At 38.3% G+C, this 17,212-nt stretch overlaps 1 protein-coding gene and 1 long non-coding RNA gene across 4 annotated transcripts in view; one reads left to right on the forward strand and one right to left on the reverse strand.

The window, feature by feature from the left end:
• The window catches only part of Kcnip4 (potassium voltage-gated channel interacting protein 4), a 1,069,170-nt gene that overhangs the window by 590,253 nt on the left and 461,705 nt on the right, over positions 1-17,212 (reverse strand). The window lies entirely within an intron of this gene.
• Positions 9,686-17,212, forward strand: part of LOC121832762 (uncharacterized) — a 95,098-nt gene continuing 87,571 nt past the window's right edge. For both annotated transcript variants that reach the window (XR_006076478.2, XR_006076476.2), the window contains exon 1: positions 9,686-13,516. This is a non-coding gene — a long non-coding RNA (uncharacterized LOC121832762). The remainder of the gene's footprint in view (positions 13,517-17,212) is intronic.

Genomic DNA, 17,212 nt, shown 5'->3' on the forward strand with positions numbered 1-17,212 from the left:
AAGTTAGTAAATGTGACAAGAGGTACTGATGCAGCCATGTTCAGTATGGAGAGAGGGCAGCCTCAGGATGAAGCTGCTACAAGGAACAGGCTTAAGAAATTCATGATGACTATGCAGGTTTTATCTCTAACCCTGATATGTGCTCCACCCCCGGGTGTTTTTAGTATGTGAGCCAATGTGTTCTTTTAATTGCTTTAGCCCAATTGAGTTGAGTTTCCCATTGCTTGTAATGGAAAGTGCCTTGAACAAAAACCTGGATAAAATTTAATTCCATTTGTGAAGCCTTCTCAAATTGCTACAGGCAGGGCAGCTTATTGACCCTCCATTTCTTTCCCAGAACTGTAGTCATAGAGCACTCAAACTGTGGAAAGCACTATACTGCTGTGACTTTTTCATCATCTGTATCTCTAGTAAGAATGAAGATTAGGTCCAATTCTTTATTATCTCCCTGGAATCCTATATATTAACTCTTAGTTTTCTTAGAAGCATCAGGACACAGATGAATGAATCTTATTCTTATTTAACTTACTCTATACCTCAGCTCCTGACAAGACCTACCACGGTTAATAAGGTAGGAAACTTTAGTTTAAGTATCTAGATGAATGTAATGTAGTCTACAGTGGTCCAGTTTATCTAACATACAGTTATTAGTCTCTGCCCCAAGTAACCTTTAAACACATCCCATTATGTTTAAATACCTTTTGAAAGTGCTTACAGCTTCTTTAGAATAGATCACTTCCATTCTCATTCATTCAGCAAGTATTTATACTGTAACTGCCTTATGTAAGTCATGAGTATAAGTTACAGTATGTAAATATGAATCTATACCCTACTATTCTAGCAGAGGAAATCAAACTATAAACAAAATACATATAAAATGGGAGACAGTTGTTTAGCTTGGTCTGTTTGAGGGGCCCCTGGCAGTGGGATGAGAATCTATCCCTGGTGCATGAGTCGACTTTCTGGATCCCATTACCTATTGTGTGATGCCTTGTTCAGCCTTGATGCAGTAGGGAGGAGCTTGGTCCTGCCTCAACTGAATGTACCAGGTTTTTCTGACTCCCCATGGGAGCCTTTACCCTTTTGGAGGGAAGGATGGGGGATAGGTTGGTGGGGAAAGCTTGGGGGGAGCAGAAGGAGGGATGAGAGCAGGATCTGTGGTTGGTATGTAATAGGAATAAAAAAATCTTAAATAATAACAAAGAACTTATATAGAAGAGTAGATGATGGTAATTTCTATAGGGAAAACAAGAGTGTCAGGCAGGACAAGTTCCAGGTGGAAGGATTAGGTGTTAAATAGGGTAACTAAGACACACCAAGAGAGTGACAACCAAAGGTGATAAAGGACACACATACATGTCTTAAAGGAAATACTTGTTCTGAGAAAGGCAATATTAAATGTGATGTCTAAAGGATAGATAAAAAATAAAATATTTCACTAATCATCAGAAAAATGTAAATCAAAACCACAGTGGCATAGTAACTCATGTCCATTAGGATGGACAGTGAAAGGGCAAGAAAAAAAATCATACAGCAGAGCCTGGCAGGAACAAAGCTCAGCAGGTAACCAGGCTTCCTGTGCAGACCTGACAATCTCAGTTCAATTCTCAGATCCCACAGTGGAAGCAAGAACTGACCACAGAAAACTGTCCTTGGACTGCCACATGTGTGTGATGGCACATGTACATACATGCACACATATACAAACTGAGTTTTTTTTTAATTGCAATAAAAGAAACCAGCAAATGTTAGTGAGTATGTTAGGAAACTGGGATGTGTGTGCAAAATGATCTAGAAACCAAAGAAAATAGTGAAGTTTCATTAATTAAATAAAACCAGATTCATCATATAATCTAAAACCAACTCTTCTCTATGTCTACTCAAAGACACAGAGATTAGAATCTTGAGGTGCTAGTATTCCTTTGGGTCTTGCAAAGTTTCTTACAAAAGCCAATAAATAGGGATAATCTAAATGCCCATCAATAAATGAATGGATGAGAAAGTTATGATAGATAGTATCAGTGGAATGGTATTCACTCTTTAAGAACAGGAATAAAGATGTTTTTATCCCTTCTCAAGTGTCCCATAAGGCTGTGCTGTGGACCCTATCACTACATGACATGCTACTGCCAGGAAAAACTTAGTGAGGACTCTGAGTGTCCTGTAACCTGGAAAATATCCTCCCAAGGGAGGTAAGTAGCACCTAGATTCAAGTCTAACCTCCAAGCCAGGTTAATTTTAATTAAATTCTGATAGTAGAAAGTACCATTCCAGTGGACTCTGAGAGTCAATCGCAAACCAGGCTTGCATATCTCTCCCAGGAAATTCAGAAAATCTATGCTGCTAGATGCTGTGGGATTGTCTGTATGTCAAATGCTCTGATTGGTCAATAAATAAAACACTGATTGTCCAGTAGCCAGGCAGGAAGTATAGGCAGGACTGACAAAGAGGAGAACTGAGAGAAAAGGAAGGTGGGAGGAGTCACTGCCAGTTGCCACCATGACAAGCAGCATGTGGTAAACCACGAGCCATGTGGCAAGGTATAGATTTATAGAAATGGATTAATTTAAGATGTAAGAACTAGATAGCTAGAAGCCTGAGCCACTAGGCCAAACAGTTTAAATAATATAAGTGTCTGTGTGTTTATTTTATAAATGGGCTGTCGGATTGCCAGGGTTTGGTGGGACCAGAGAGAAAACTCTCCAGCTACAGCTAGAACTCTTACAGAATAGCCCACCAGTGACAGCCACCACAACTGGTAACTGTGGTGATATTTTACTTGTGCTGAAATGTGGTGATACTTTATTTGTATGTTAATAAACAAAGTTTGCCTGGAGAACAGAGGAAATAGCAAGCCCATTTAAGTAAACACAAAAGTCAGGCAGTGGTAGCACACACCTTTAATTCTGTCACTTGGCAGCCAGAGTCTCTGTGTGTTCAAGGCCATACTAGGGAACAGAGCCAAGCATGGTGACACACACCTTTAACCCCAGTGCCAACCATAGAGACCTGGAGGTCTGTACAGACAGGCAGTGACAAGGAAGTGAAGTGGCTGGGCTAAGAGCCAATGAGAGGGCAGAACGGCAAGGCAATAAAAGCCTGGGTAGACAGGAAGTTGTGGCATTTTAGAAGCTACAGAGCTGGTGAGGTAAGGTGGCTGGTGACTATTCCTATTTCCCTGATCTCTACGGCTTTCACCCCTATATTTGGCTCCGTGTTTTTCATTTAATAAGACCAGTTAGAAGATCGGCGACAAGTTACAGCAGAAGTGTGGGACCTAAGCACAGCTCTGAATAACGCCTTGGCTCTCTTGCCGCCAGACCCTGCTACCAGCACAACCATAACTGCTACAATCCAGGAGTTCTACTCCGTCTTTATCATGAAGGCAGGTTAGAATTTGTCAGAGATTTTTTTTCTACATCTATTGACATAATCATTTAACTTTTGTCTTTATGTCCATTTAAGTGATTTATTACACTTATTGACTTGGGTATTTTGAGTTATTTCTGCATCTTCAAAATAAAGCCAACATTGTCATGGTAGATATACACAAAATACAGCTAAGTGACTCCACAAGAAAATTCCACACTGAAGTGAAGCTCATAGTTCATAGCAACAACAAAACAGGATGGGTAAAAATCAGCATAGAGTTCAGCCCAGAGTAGGGCTAAGATAGTACAGTAGATCTGCAAGAAGAGGGAAGACAACATGCCAGCAATTTAATTCTCTTGTCTCCACCCAGATCTTCTTACCCTATAGCAGTATATTCACTATAGCAATTTCTTATCTGAAATTGCTGAAGCAGGCTGATTTCTCTCCTATTCTTCCCCCGTCCCCAGCCACACATACACCCTATTGCTTTTGTCCATGCCATTTGTATCACAACAATAGAAACCGTAAGACAGCTTTCTTTTTTGGTGTAGCCACTTAGAAGTTGACCATGCTTCCCACCCATGTTCATATAGGTGACTCTGTGTAGACCCACTGTTTCACACAGACAGAATAAGACGTGAATGTAGAAAGGAGACTTGTAAGGAAGTAAACAGATTTCATTGGCAGAAGGAAGGATGGTGAGGGATATCTAGAGTGAAAGTACCAAGACTAATTATGGGTCTGTGTGTGTGTGCATGTGCGTGCGTGCGTGCGTGCGTGCGTGCGTGTGTGTGTGTGTGTTGTGAGAGAGAGAAAGAGAGTATAACATATATTATGATAACATATATATGTATGCATATATAAGCAAGAAATTATATTGTCAAAGAACAATACAAATAATGAAACAATAAAACATAGCAATAATAGCATTTATAACAATATGACTCCTGAGGACACTGTGCCTAGTAATTAGCCAGAGAGACAGAGACAGACAGAAAGAAATGGGGGTGAGGAGAGAGACAGACAGAGAGAGAGACTGTGCATGATTGTAGTTCTATGGGTCTCCCAAGGGATTCTAATGTTAAAAAATCAAATCAAGAAATGGAATTGTGATTGTCAGGATTTGAGGAATTAAAAATGGGGAATTGATAACCAAATAGGATATAATTATATTGAAGTAAGATGAAAAATCTTTAAATCTACTCTACCATATTGCACCTATAGTGAACAACATCACACATAGGCATACTATACACTTAGTTTAAGATGGTAGCTAGTATGTCACATATTCTTACAACACATACACACAGAGACCTGATCTGGATGGGAGTACATAGTGTTAAAGAGGAAAATCAGGACAAGTAGTCTGGAATGGAGGGAAAAAAGAAGAGATGAAGGAGAAAGAGAGAAGGTGACAGTATCAAATAATGCAGGTCAATAAGCCAGAGAGCTCTTCTGCTTCAGGCATTTCCATAAGAAACTTCCAGAAAGATTTAACTGATAACCTTGGATGACAATGTTACCATAAGAAGGCTGGAAGACACACCCATGTGGACTACAAACGCATTAGCTTAGATCTACATAGGGAGGATTTATTTCATTAGGGTTTGAACTTCATATCAAGTAGCTCTGTTCCCTACTAAGAAATTCCACTGTAATTAATTCTTATTAAATATTTTAGCTGACTTGTCAGGCAACTGCTTTTTAATATAAGCTTGGTGTCATAAGAGTGGGGATGGAATGAATACATAGCTTCAAATTTGCTGTAACATGGTTGAGTGATTAGCAGGTGCCCAGTAAAGATATTGAGTGTCTAATGCCTCACTGATTTTTTTCTAAGAGAATCTTGTGTAGTAGAACCACTTTTATTTTCTTCTCCTGCCATCATGCTGGCTATGATTGATAGCTATTAAATTGGGTTTTTCCTTCCCAATTTGGTCTAGATTGAATACATTTATAGCACAGCAAGTTGCTGAGAGACAAAAGAACAAGTGACAGTTATTTTGCTATTTAAGTCTTCTCCATAGTTAGCCATCATTTAACATTTAAAGGACAATGGTTTTGGGACAGAAAGAGAAGTAAAATGAATGATGTGCACTGAGAACTAAACACGGATAAAGCTCATGAAATATATAAAAATAAGCATGTGTACAAACATGTTTCATAAGAAAAGAGAATTCAAAATCAGAGGCAAGAGGAATGTTATTGAGTATGTAAGTTCATTGATGGTGATTTGAAGTATAGTCCTATTGCCTAGCCTGTCAGAGCAATAGCTGTCAGTCATATTTGGAGATAAATTATTTGTGAAGAATTTCACTTGCCCAGGATTCATACTGAAGGCAGAATCACAGACTCCCTAGAAGTGAGGCCAATGCTACTGCATTGAAAGGGTAGAGTCAAAGTTATGCTATTAAAATGAGGATGCATTCTCCGTAGGAAACTGTGTCAACTTCAGAGGAAAACAAAAATGATCCCATTTTCTGGAACACACTGAGATTTTATTCAGTGATTTTTAAAGAAAATGGTAGCAGCTTCTACTTTTGGAATATTTGAATTTGAAACATAACACCCTCCCTATTTTGGCCTCAGGGACCAAGATCTCTAGACCTTCTCTGCACATAGAGCCAGAAAATATCTAGACACATAGATTCATGTTCAAAATCCACTTAAATATACGGAGAAACTTGTAAGGCACAGGGAGGAAGAGGCTAGAAGAATGCATGCCCATCACATGTAGGAGAGTTTAGATTTTCTTGATAAAGTGTACACACACTGTGTGTGTGTGTGTGTGTGTGTGTGTGTGTGTGTGTGTGTGTGTGTGTGCTCATAAACCAGACAGGGGTCTTCAAAAGAGGTTGAGAGAAAAAAATAGGAAAATAAACTTGTTAAGGTTTTTAATCTCTGAGGAACACCAATTTATGAGATCATGTTGGGTGATACTAAGAAATAAGATAGTTTTAATTTATTTAAATAGTAACATGTCCAAATTCTTCTGTGTCACAGTTTGAAATGGGGAAAACAGAAGGTCAAGATCACCAGAAAATATTCCAACAGAACTTTTCTGTCTAGAATGCTACACTGGCAAAAAGAAGTTTAATTCCAGCAGGAAAGAATGATCCAGAATGGTGTCCTTCCCTGGTAGGAGATATCTTAAAAGGGTCTCTTGACATGTCAGTATGGCAAGAAAATGAAGCCTCATTACCTTTGTTCACATGTACCAAAAAACATGGCCTTGCAGTTCCTAAATTCTACTTAGACATAAAATATGGCCTACCAATGAGTATTGGTGCCAAAGATGTAAAACACCTATTTCTGGGATCATCTCTCCTTTCCAGAAATGGACTCTGTAGCATGACCCAGTGACACATCTATATAGCTGAAAAGAGGAGAAAATTTGAACAGAAGATAGAGTAAGAACCAACGTTGTTTAATGTCAAAGCCAGGTACACATTTTGAACTTCCTTTTAGAAACTCAATGAATGGTTCAACTAAGGAATTATTCTAGTAAGCAACGTGATTGTTTCTAGTTTGAACTATTTCACACGAAAAACTGGTGCATCTAAAACTGTGAAAACTCTATGATATTACTCTGCTTATCTATATACTTGCTGGTTTATCCGTATAGATACAAAATATACACACTCACACACAAACACACACACACACACACACACACACACACACACACACGACAGATTATTTTTTCACAGAGCATTACTACAACACATGACATTCACAGAGCATTCAGAGTGTTACAATGAAAACCAGATATAATGAAGTTGTGCTCAAGTAAGGAATCCCACAATTATGGAATTTGAAATTTTACCTTGTGTTCTTATCTTCTAGAGACAGAAAAAAATACAATTTTGTTCAACATTAAAAAAAATCCTTTGGGTGATGAAGGGGAGTTTAATTTGACATCCTTAGATGTAAGTACAGGTCTCTAGTGGAGATGAGATAGCTCATACCACTTTAAGCTACTTATTTTCATAGCATTCACCCAGTCTTCTTTTCCCTGAATGCCAATGTTCACAGCTCTCAAGGCCCCAAACATGGATGTTTTCATGGAGAGTCATTTACTCACAAAAGCAAAGATAGTAAGACTTATTTCACTTAGAATATAATTTGTGAAACCACAAGTGAATTATCTGAAATTGAACATGAAAAAACAAGAGAAACCAAGGTCAAAAATAAGGAAAGTCATCTTGCCATTCCTTCAGCCCTGTGGTGGGGAGGAGATACCCTCTGCATCTTCTCCCTGGGGAGTCTTTATCAGCACCCTAACAAGCAGCACCCCAAAAAGACAATCAGACTTCTCACAACCTTGTGCTGGAGTTGGATTTGGCTGTATTAGATTTCCTATGTCTTTCCTACTATAATGAGACAGTAATGTTCTTTCACACTGATACTCCCAATACTAACACCAGGTATGATATGCGAGCAAAGATAAATACTTTTAAAACACATATAATATCATTACCTGCCATCTCTAGAACAACTTTCCAGGCAGTTTGCAAGAGCATGCTCCTGATTTGATAGCAACAATGAGAGCTTTGGTGGACAAGGTAGAGAATATTATGTCAGAAAGGCTGAGTTTAATAACACATCGATGGTTAATTACATAATTTTCAGTCTTTCCTTAGCTACCATAATGGAAACAATAGTGATATGGATTGGATATAATAAAATTATATTATATTAATGTGTGTGTGTGTGTGTGTGTGTGTGTGTGTGTGTGTGTGTGTGTGTGTGTGTGTGTGTGTCATGATGCAGCTCTGTTCCACAGCCAGATACCTATTGCCTACCAGGGTTGAAAACTAATTAGCAAATAATTAGCTAATTGTATTTTTATGACTGTTTTTTGTTTCTTTGGTTTTTATTAACCTTTTTCATTTACATTACATACTAACCTCAGTTCCTCCTCCCTTCTCTCTTCCGGTTCCCTCACCTGACCTCCCTTCTACCTCACCCCCTTCCACTCCTCCTCCTTCTCCATTCATAAAGGGGCAGACCTCCCATGGGAGTCAACAAAGCATGGCACATCAAGTTGAGGCAGGACAAGCTCTTCCCAACTCAGCAACCCAGCATGGGGATTGGGTTGCCAAAAGTCAGCTCCAACACCAGGGACAGATCCTGATCCCTCTGTTAGGGGCCCCACAAACAGACTAAACTACACAACTGTCACACACAAGCAGAGGGCCTAGATCAGTCCCATGCAGGCTCCCTAGCTGTCAGTCCAAGATTCTGTGAGCTCCCAGGAGCTTGGATCAGCAGTCTCTGTGGGTTCCCTTGTCATTACCTTGACAACGCTCCCCCCCCCCCCCAGGCTCATACAATTTTTCCTTTCTTCAACAGGACTCCAAGAGCTCAGCCCAGTGCTTGGCTATGGATTTCCAAATCTGCTTCCATCAGTTACTGGATGAATGTTGTCTAATGACAATTAGGATAGTCACCAATCTGATTACAGGAAAAGGTCAATTCAGGCATCCTCTCCACTATTACTGGGAGTCTTACCTGGGGTCATCCTTGTGGATTCTGGGGAGTTTCCCTGGCACCAAGTTTCTCCCTAATCCCCAAATGCCTATTCCATTAAGATATACCTTTCATTATTCTATGGCTGATTTTTTTAAAGGTGGTAAAGCTTATGGGAAAAGCAAGGAGCAGAAGACCAAGAGTTTTGGCTTGATTCTATTTGGCTCTGCTCCCTGAAAAGTTATTGCTATAACCATCCAAAGAGAGAAGAAATGTTCAGAAGGGATTTAGGGGGAAATTAGGAAAGCAAAGCCTCTAAATTTATCCCTGTCTCTGCAGAAATTACTCTGACTATAGCTGTTAGAATTGGGCAAAGGCAGGTGGGTCATTGTAAGGAGAGATAACTTTGATTTTCCTTTTGGATTTTTGTGGAGTCATCCCAGCATTTAAGGGAGTAAGCCAAGAGATTTGAGTGGCACTTTTGGCGTTGAGGGAGAGAGCCATCACAGACTCCTGACAAGGGCTGCAGCCTCTCACTTCTTTCTTGATAAAGACTGTCCTATGAGTCCTCATGCAGTGGCTACGCACTGTGTGCACAGGGGTCAACATTAGGAAAGGGCCACAGACGTTACTGAAATGAGTGTAAAATAATTCTTAAAATTAAGAATGCTTTATATTTTGTATATTGGGATTTATTTTTTTTCTTAATTAAGTTTATTTATTTTACATCTGGGCCACAATTTCCCCTCCCTCCTCTTCTTCCAACCTCCTCCCACCTCCTCTCTGCCTGTCCCTCCACCCCCCATCCACTCCTCCTCTGTTTCTATCAGAAAGGGGCAGGCCTCCTATGGGCATCAAGGAAGCATGGTATATCACGTTGCAGTAGAACTGAGCTCCTTCCCCTGCATTTCAGCTGGGCAAGGCAACCCAGTATGAGGAACACATTCCCCAAAGGCCACCAAAGCATTAGGGGTAGCCCCTGATCCCACTGTTAGGATATCCACAAATAGGCTCAGCTACACAATTGTCAGTAGGTGTAGAGTGCCTAGGTCAGTCTCATGCAGGCTTCCTGGTTGTTGGATGAGATTCCATGAGCACCTGCGAGCCCAGGTTAGTTGATTCTTTGGGTTTTCTTGTGATGTCCTTGAGTCCTCTGGCTCGTGCAATCCTTCCTCCCACTCCTCAGCAGGATTCCCCAAGATCTGCCTAATGTTTGGCTGTGGGTCTCTGCATCAGTTTATTGTATTTCTAACACAGCTCTAAAATTAAAGCAGAAGATACTGCATAAGATGTGGATGTGTTTTATTTCTGCTGCTATGAAAGGCAAGAAATGGGTAAGTTCATCTATTGGAGATGTAGCTTCAGTGTTTTCATCTTGCCATATAACTGTTCCTATGGGATATTTAAAACATGCCTGACACACACACACAAAAAGTTTTCTTATAAATATTTGTTGAATGACAGAATAAAAAGTAACTGATGCTAACTTAGGAAAGGGAGCAAATCAGTGATTAACTTCAAACACTTTGACTTGATTCTTTCCTATGAGTCCCTTTTTCTGAATCTCTCTCCATCTTTGCTCCCCTTGCCAATTCACAGCTTATGCTAATTGATTTTAAAAGAATTCAGGTTTTTTTTGTTTTTAAACCAGTGGTGCTATATTTCCATAAATCCATATGGGAAAAACATATTGGCAAAATTTGTTTGAATGTATGGAATCCAGTATTTGAGTCATAGGATTTTTAAATCACCAGGTTTAAAGAATGCACACAGAGACCAATATATGCCTTTTACATTATACTACTTGTCAATGAGGATTCCTGGGAAGAAGCTGTGTCTTCAAAGACATCTGATTAGAACTACAGTGATGTGGAGTGGTTGGAATATTCCAGGTCTAGAGGTTAATTACCCAATCTGGGTTAGCTTTAGCCCCGTGACTAGCCAGCTATTCTTTGTCTGCCTCTGTTTTGGACAACCTATCACTAAAAGATGAAGGGTCTTTTGGATTCTACTAACTTAGCAGACAACTAGTTTTCACAAAACTAAAAGCTAAAAATGTCACCAATTAGCATCCAAGGCCTATAGGAAGCTCTTGCTGTAACTGCCTCTCAGATGTACCCAGAATGTATTTTAAAATTGTCTGGACTTATGACTTTCTTCGTTCTGTGGAACTGTAAAATCCATGAAACTGCTTTCATGTTGGGACATAAAACTGGGGTAACAAAATCTGTGTCTCAGGCCAGATTCCCTCAAATTTGACACCAGAATAAAATGAAAAAGACAACTCTTATAAAAAACATTTAATTGGGGCCTTGCTTACAGTTTCAGAGAGTAGTCTGTTATTATGGCAGGGATTATGATATCACACAGGCAGACATGGAGAAGAAGATGAGAGTCCCTCATCCTGATCTGCAGGCAGCAGGAAGAGAGAGACTGAGCATGCCATAGGCTTTTGACACCTCAAAGCCCATTCCCAGTGATACACTTTCTCCAACAAGGCCATCTATCCTATTCCTTCCAACCCTATAAAACAGTTCCACTCCCTGGTGACCATTCTTATCCATATTACCACACCAGGTAAATTCAAGCATGACAAAAGAGAACCTGAGTACATGAGAAAAAGCTCTCCATCTCCCCATTATTTTATGTTTTGCCATTGTCAAATGTTAACCACATCCCAGATAAGATAGGATAGGATAAGATAGTCTACAGGGCCATTACCACATATTAGAACACACAAGTTGTGAAAGGCATACATAATATTTTAATTTGGATTTTATAAATTATAAAAACCACAGGGGATGAATTATATTTCAAAACATGTTTTTGTTTTTTTATAAAATATCAGAGGTGAACTTTTTTTGGTACTGCAGTGGGATAGATACAAAAAGAAAAGTAGGGAATGGATCTTGGAGGAAAGAACCATGCCCCCCAGGGAGGAAGGCCATTTGATCTTCCTTGGTCTGGCACTCTATTTTTGCCTGACCTTTGAGGCACTTCGGGCATATCTGGCCCTTCTCTCTATCTCCCTTCACCTTTCTTAATTATTAATGAAATGAAACAAATAGCCATAAAATGTTATGTTTCTCTAACAGAAATGCAAGTCCAATAGTAGAGGTTTAACAAAATAACAGATTTTCCTAATAATCCAATCTCTAGAATATTTATTAAATATTGAGACTTATAAGGAGACAACTAAACACTTCTAGAACTTCCTCATATTATATTTCCTTATGAGTCACTAAAGTATGAAAATCTAACTTTTCCTGACATTCCTAAACTCTATTTTTTAAATAAAATATATAAAATATGTACAAACATAGTGGCAAGTTGGGTTTATTTAAGGAAAAGTTATATTTTAAAGAATAATTAATGAATAAATAAGCTGAAATTTAGAATGTTTTTATTTGTGGATCACAAAGCTGTATTTATTTTTATTTAATTTTTTGCCACACAGTATATTTTAATCATGTGCTTCCCTCACCCAACTCTTCACATGACCTTCCCACTTTCCTACCCACCCATCTTTATATTCTTTTATTCCACATGTCTTTCCTAAATAAAACAAAATCAAGAAACAAAAATGAAAGCAAAAAAATCCCCACAAAAACAAAATAAACATAAACAGGTAAAATTATCATAAGCAAAAAATTCAAAACCAGAGTGAAACAAAATAAAAAGTCCATAAGAATACCACTGAGTTTATTTTGGGTTGGGCAGCTTCTTCTGGGCATGGGGCCTGCCCTGGGATGTCATTGATATTCTCAGTGAAACTCCAATGGAGAATACTGTGTTTCACTTTGCTAGTGGCTATCAGTTGCAGATAGTTGGGGATGGTCTGGACCTGTGTCCACTACCCTCTCAATGTTGGGTGTGGTGATATTTTATTTGTATGTTAATAAATAAATTTTGTCTGGAGATCAGAGGAAATAGCTAGCCATTTCAAGTAAACACAAAAGTCAGGCACTGGTAGCACATAGCACACCCTTAATCCGATCACTTGGCAGGCAGGATCTTTGTGTTCAAGGCCATACTAGGGAACAGAGCCAAGCATGGTGACACATGCCTTTAATCCCAGTACCAACCATAGAGACCTGGAGGTCTGTACAGACAGGCAGTGACAAGGAAGTGAGGTAGCTAGGCTAAGAGCCAATGAGAGGGCAGCACAGCAAGGCAATAAAGGCAGGGTAGACAGGAAGCAGGCACTTTGGAAGTTGTGGCTTGGTGAAGTAAGGTTAGCTGGTAGCTATTCCTATTTCCCTGATCTCGAAGGCTTTCACCCCTATATTTGGCTCTGTGTTTTTTATTTAATAAGACTGCTTAGAAATTTGTCTAGAGTTGGGACCCAGTCTAGACTGAACCTCTAAAGCTCTTGTGTATGATGTCACAATATCTCTGAGCTCACATGTGTGTCAGCCCTGTTATATCTAGAAGACACTGTTTCTTGAAGTCATCATTCACCTCTGGCTCTTAACAATTTTACCACCTCCTTTTTTACAAAGTTTCTTAAGGCATGATGAGAGGGGTCTGATGAAGATATACAATTCAGGACTGAGTGCTGCAGAATCCCTCACTCTCTGCACACTGTCCAGATGTGTGGGTCTCTGTTAATTTTCATCTACTGCCAGAAGAAGCTTCTCTGATATGGGGTGACCAAGGAACTGATCTACAGGTACAGGAATATGTCATCGGGAGCCATTTAATTTGCTATGTCCCTTTAGCAGAATATTATTAATTTTACTTCCAGGTCCATGATCTATCTTGACTCAGATTCTTGGTTTTTTTAGTACTTTCTAGTATAGATTTCATCAAATGGACTGGGCCTTAAATCTGATTAAAAATTGGTAGATTACTCCCATAACATTTGTTCTACAACTGTGTATCATTATATCTTAGAGGCAGGTCACTATTGTAAGTCAGAGGATGGTATTGATGATTACCTTTCTCCCCAGTAGCAGACAGAGTACCTTTCAGCACTGTGACTGCTAGTCCATAGGGGTGAAATTTCTAGTTATGCACCAGCTCAACTTATCCATGTTTGGTGACATAAGTGTTATCCTCAGCAATAGGGCCTGCCATAATGTTGTGGAAATAACAAATAGTCTTGGCAATAGTCTGTGATGTTTGGGGGTTTCCATGGAACCCTTTTGGCCAATGACTTAAGATGTAAACCATTCCTGGCAGTGTAGTTTTTACTTGATGGTATGAGATACCAAATTTGTGCCTTCTCTTGCTCATTGTATGATGACTCCATTTAGATTCTTTTCATATTCATATAAGGAAGTGTCTACAATAGTAGATTTCCATGCAGTTTTTCAAATGCCCTTTAATGGTAGTTGTCTCTTCCCATATTCTCTCCTTTTCCTATCCCCATTTCTATTTAATCCTCCTGTTCTATTTTCCCCTTTATCTCTCCATAACACTAGATTCTATATCCTCTTCTTTGGGAGATTTTTTCCACCTTGGTCTCTTACTACAATAATTAACAGTTGCAGTTATTCGGAATGTATCACATATATTGAAAGCTTAAAAACTAACATCCATATACAAGAGAAAATGTAATATCTGTCTTTTGAGGTCTGGATTACCTTGTGAGCGATGTTTTTTGTCTTTTTTCCTAGCTCCATCCATTTATCTTCAAATTTCATAATTTCCTTTTTTTCTAAACAGCTGAATATATTCCTTTGTGTAAATGTATCACATTTTCATTATTCATTCCTCAGTTGATGGACATCTAGGCTGTTTCTAATTTTGGCTATTATGAATAGAGCAGCAACAGATATGGAAATGCAAGTATTTCTTTAGGAGGATGTAGATTCCTTTTGGGCAAGAATGCTAAAGAGTAGTATATCTGGATCTTGAGATAAATGGAGTTTCATTTTCTCAAGGAACTGTTACACTGATTTTCACAGTGGATCTACAATTAATTTTTACTCCCACCAGCAATGAATAAGTGTTCCATTTTCCCCACATCCTCATCTGCATGTGCTATCATTTTGTTTGACTAATCTTGGCCATTCTGACTTGTATGAGACAAAATCTCAAACTGGTTTTAATTTGCCAATTGGAGTGGCACATGCCAGTAGTATATGCTGAAAAAGCTCATGAGTTAGAGAGATTTTTTTATATTCATATTTTATAACCATAATATATGGATACATACATGTCACCAGTACATACATATATATAATTAAGCTTAATTAACCCAGAAGTTATGGTGACACAAATTACTTTTTATGGGATAGCAGCAATGGACTCCTGAGAGTTTCAAACATGTTTGGCTTTATTAATGTACATACTTATATTACAAGTATGGTATTGGGTGTGGTGGCTCATTACTGTAATCCAAATTCTTAGACAATTATCAGGAGGCTAAGTCAAGCTGAGGTTATATACTGAATTCTGGTGTAGCCTAGAGTACAGACTGAGGAGCTCTTATAAAAAAAATAAAGAAAAACAAAAAGTGGTGAATAAAAATTATTAAAAAAATTTAAAAAGAATACAGTATTAATTAAACCAACCTGGACTGACTTCAAAGTGGTAAGTCAAAGAAACAATTTCTATAGAATGTATTATTCAGTTTGTATGAGGTCCCTAGAAAGACAAACGTAGAGATATGGCATCAATTAACATACCTCAACAGTGAGGAAAAGGAACCTACTGACTACAAATGTAACCAGGGTATCTTCTGGGTTTGATGAAAACGCTCTAAAATTAGACTGTCATAAATACTCTGTAAAGGTGCTTTAAAAATAATTGAATCACATACTTAAATAAAAGCACAAATATTATGATATATAAGCTATACTTCAAAGAAAATTATTTTAAACATCTGTACATTTACTCTTAAAGTAAGCAAATATTTAGACTACATAAAAAAGAGAAGAAAGTATAACATGGCTTTAAAATCCTGGAAATACTTGGTTCCATGGTTCTAGACTTCATTTACCTGACTATCCCAGCAACATTCAAATAAAAGCTCCCTTTAATAATGATAATAAACTATTATTATTATTGCTTAAGACACCAATGCAATTTGTGTTCTGGAAAAAACAAACTACAGGATGGAGAATGGCCATTGAATAATCACTGCAGACATCAAGAGAATGGCTTGATCTCCAATGGAGATATAACCTTATAACCTTCAAGTGAGAGTACTTAAGACTTAGTTGCTTTTTTTTTTTTTTTTTTTTTTTGGAGCTGAGGACCGAACCCAGGGCCTTGCGCTTGCTAGGCAAGCACTCTACCACTGAGCTAAATCCCCAACCTGACTTAGTTGCTTTTTACATACCTGGTTACTAAAGACATTTACTGCTCACTAAGCCCTCTAAGCTGTTGTTCTAAAAATCTTCCTGATATTGTTGGGGAATGTTGCATCATCTTTTCTGAGGAATCAAAAGAAGCAAATACTCTAGAAGAAGTGAATAGGTATCAGGTTTTGATGTTACATGTGTAAGACTTTTCCAAATAGCACAGAAACAGGATAGAATTCTGAAGGACAGCTGGAACAAGCATAAAAACAAGCACAAAGAAAGGAAGACTTCATAGTAGTTATTTTTACCTTGGTTGAAGTGTGTAATTGTACTTGGTATTGGGAGGAATAGAATCCACAGTACTATTTTAAACAATTTACTATAGCATCCCTATACAAAGCACCAAAGGAATTACACCCACATATTTGGTATGATAGAATGTTTGAGGAGTAATTTGCTAAGAGGCATGGTGATATCCTTATATGGAAATAAAGGAAACTACTAATATGCATATTTTCTAGCATAATTTTAGACTCATATGAGCCTCAAAAAGGGGGCTAAAATAATTTCTAAAATACCCTTCTATTTTTTTAAAAGGTGATTTGATTTGAAGAGCAAATTGTTTATTGCAAAATGGAATGGAAAATAGAGTTCCCATAGACTCTTTCAAGCCTCCTCACACAACCTTCCTCACCATTACCCTGCATTAGATTGGGGCATTTGTCAGAATGCCTGATGTTATGTGAGCACTTATAATGATGGTTGATTTTAATTATCAAATTGATTAGATTAAGAGGGGCCTACAAAATTAGTGAGGCTCAATTTGAGTGTGTTTGTGATAGAACTTCCAAAGACCATTAAGTCATGAGGAGTCTGAATCAATCAATGGACTGATTAATAAGATGCTATTGAGACAATGTGGTAAGATACAGGAGATGGCATCTAGTTAGAGGAAATAAGTCATCTGAGTCGTCTATTTAGAGCCAATACATTTTTGTGGCCCCTTCTTGTATGTTCCTTTATATGCTTTCTGTATATATGTCCCTTTCTCTGCCTCCTATCTCCCAATAAGTAAAGAATGGCCTCAGCCATATGTACCTGTTGTCTAGGATCAC

This window comes from Peromyscus maniculatus, chromosome 10 (genome assembly GCF_049852395.1).
Source record: "Peromyscus maniculatus bairdii isolate BWxNUB_F1_BW_parent chromosome 10, HU_Pman_BW_mat_3.1, whole genome shotgun sequence".
NCBI lineage: Eukaryota > Metazoa > Chordata > Mammalia > Rodentia > Cricetidae > Peromyscus > Peromyscus maniculatus.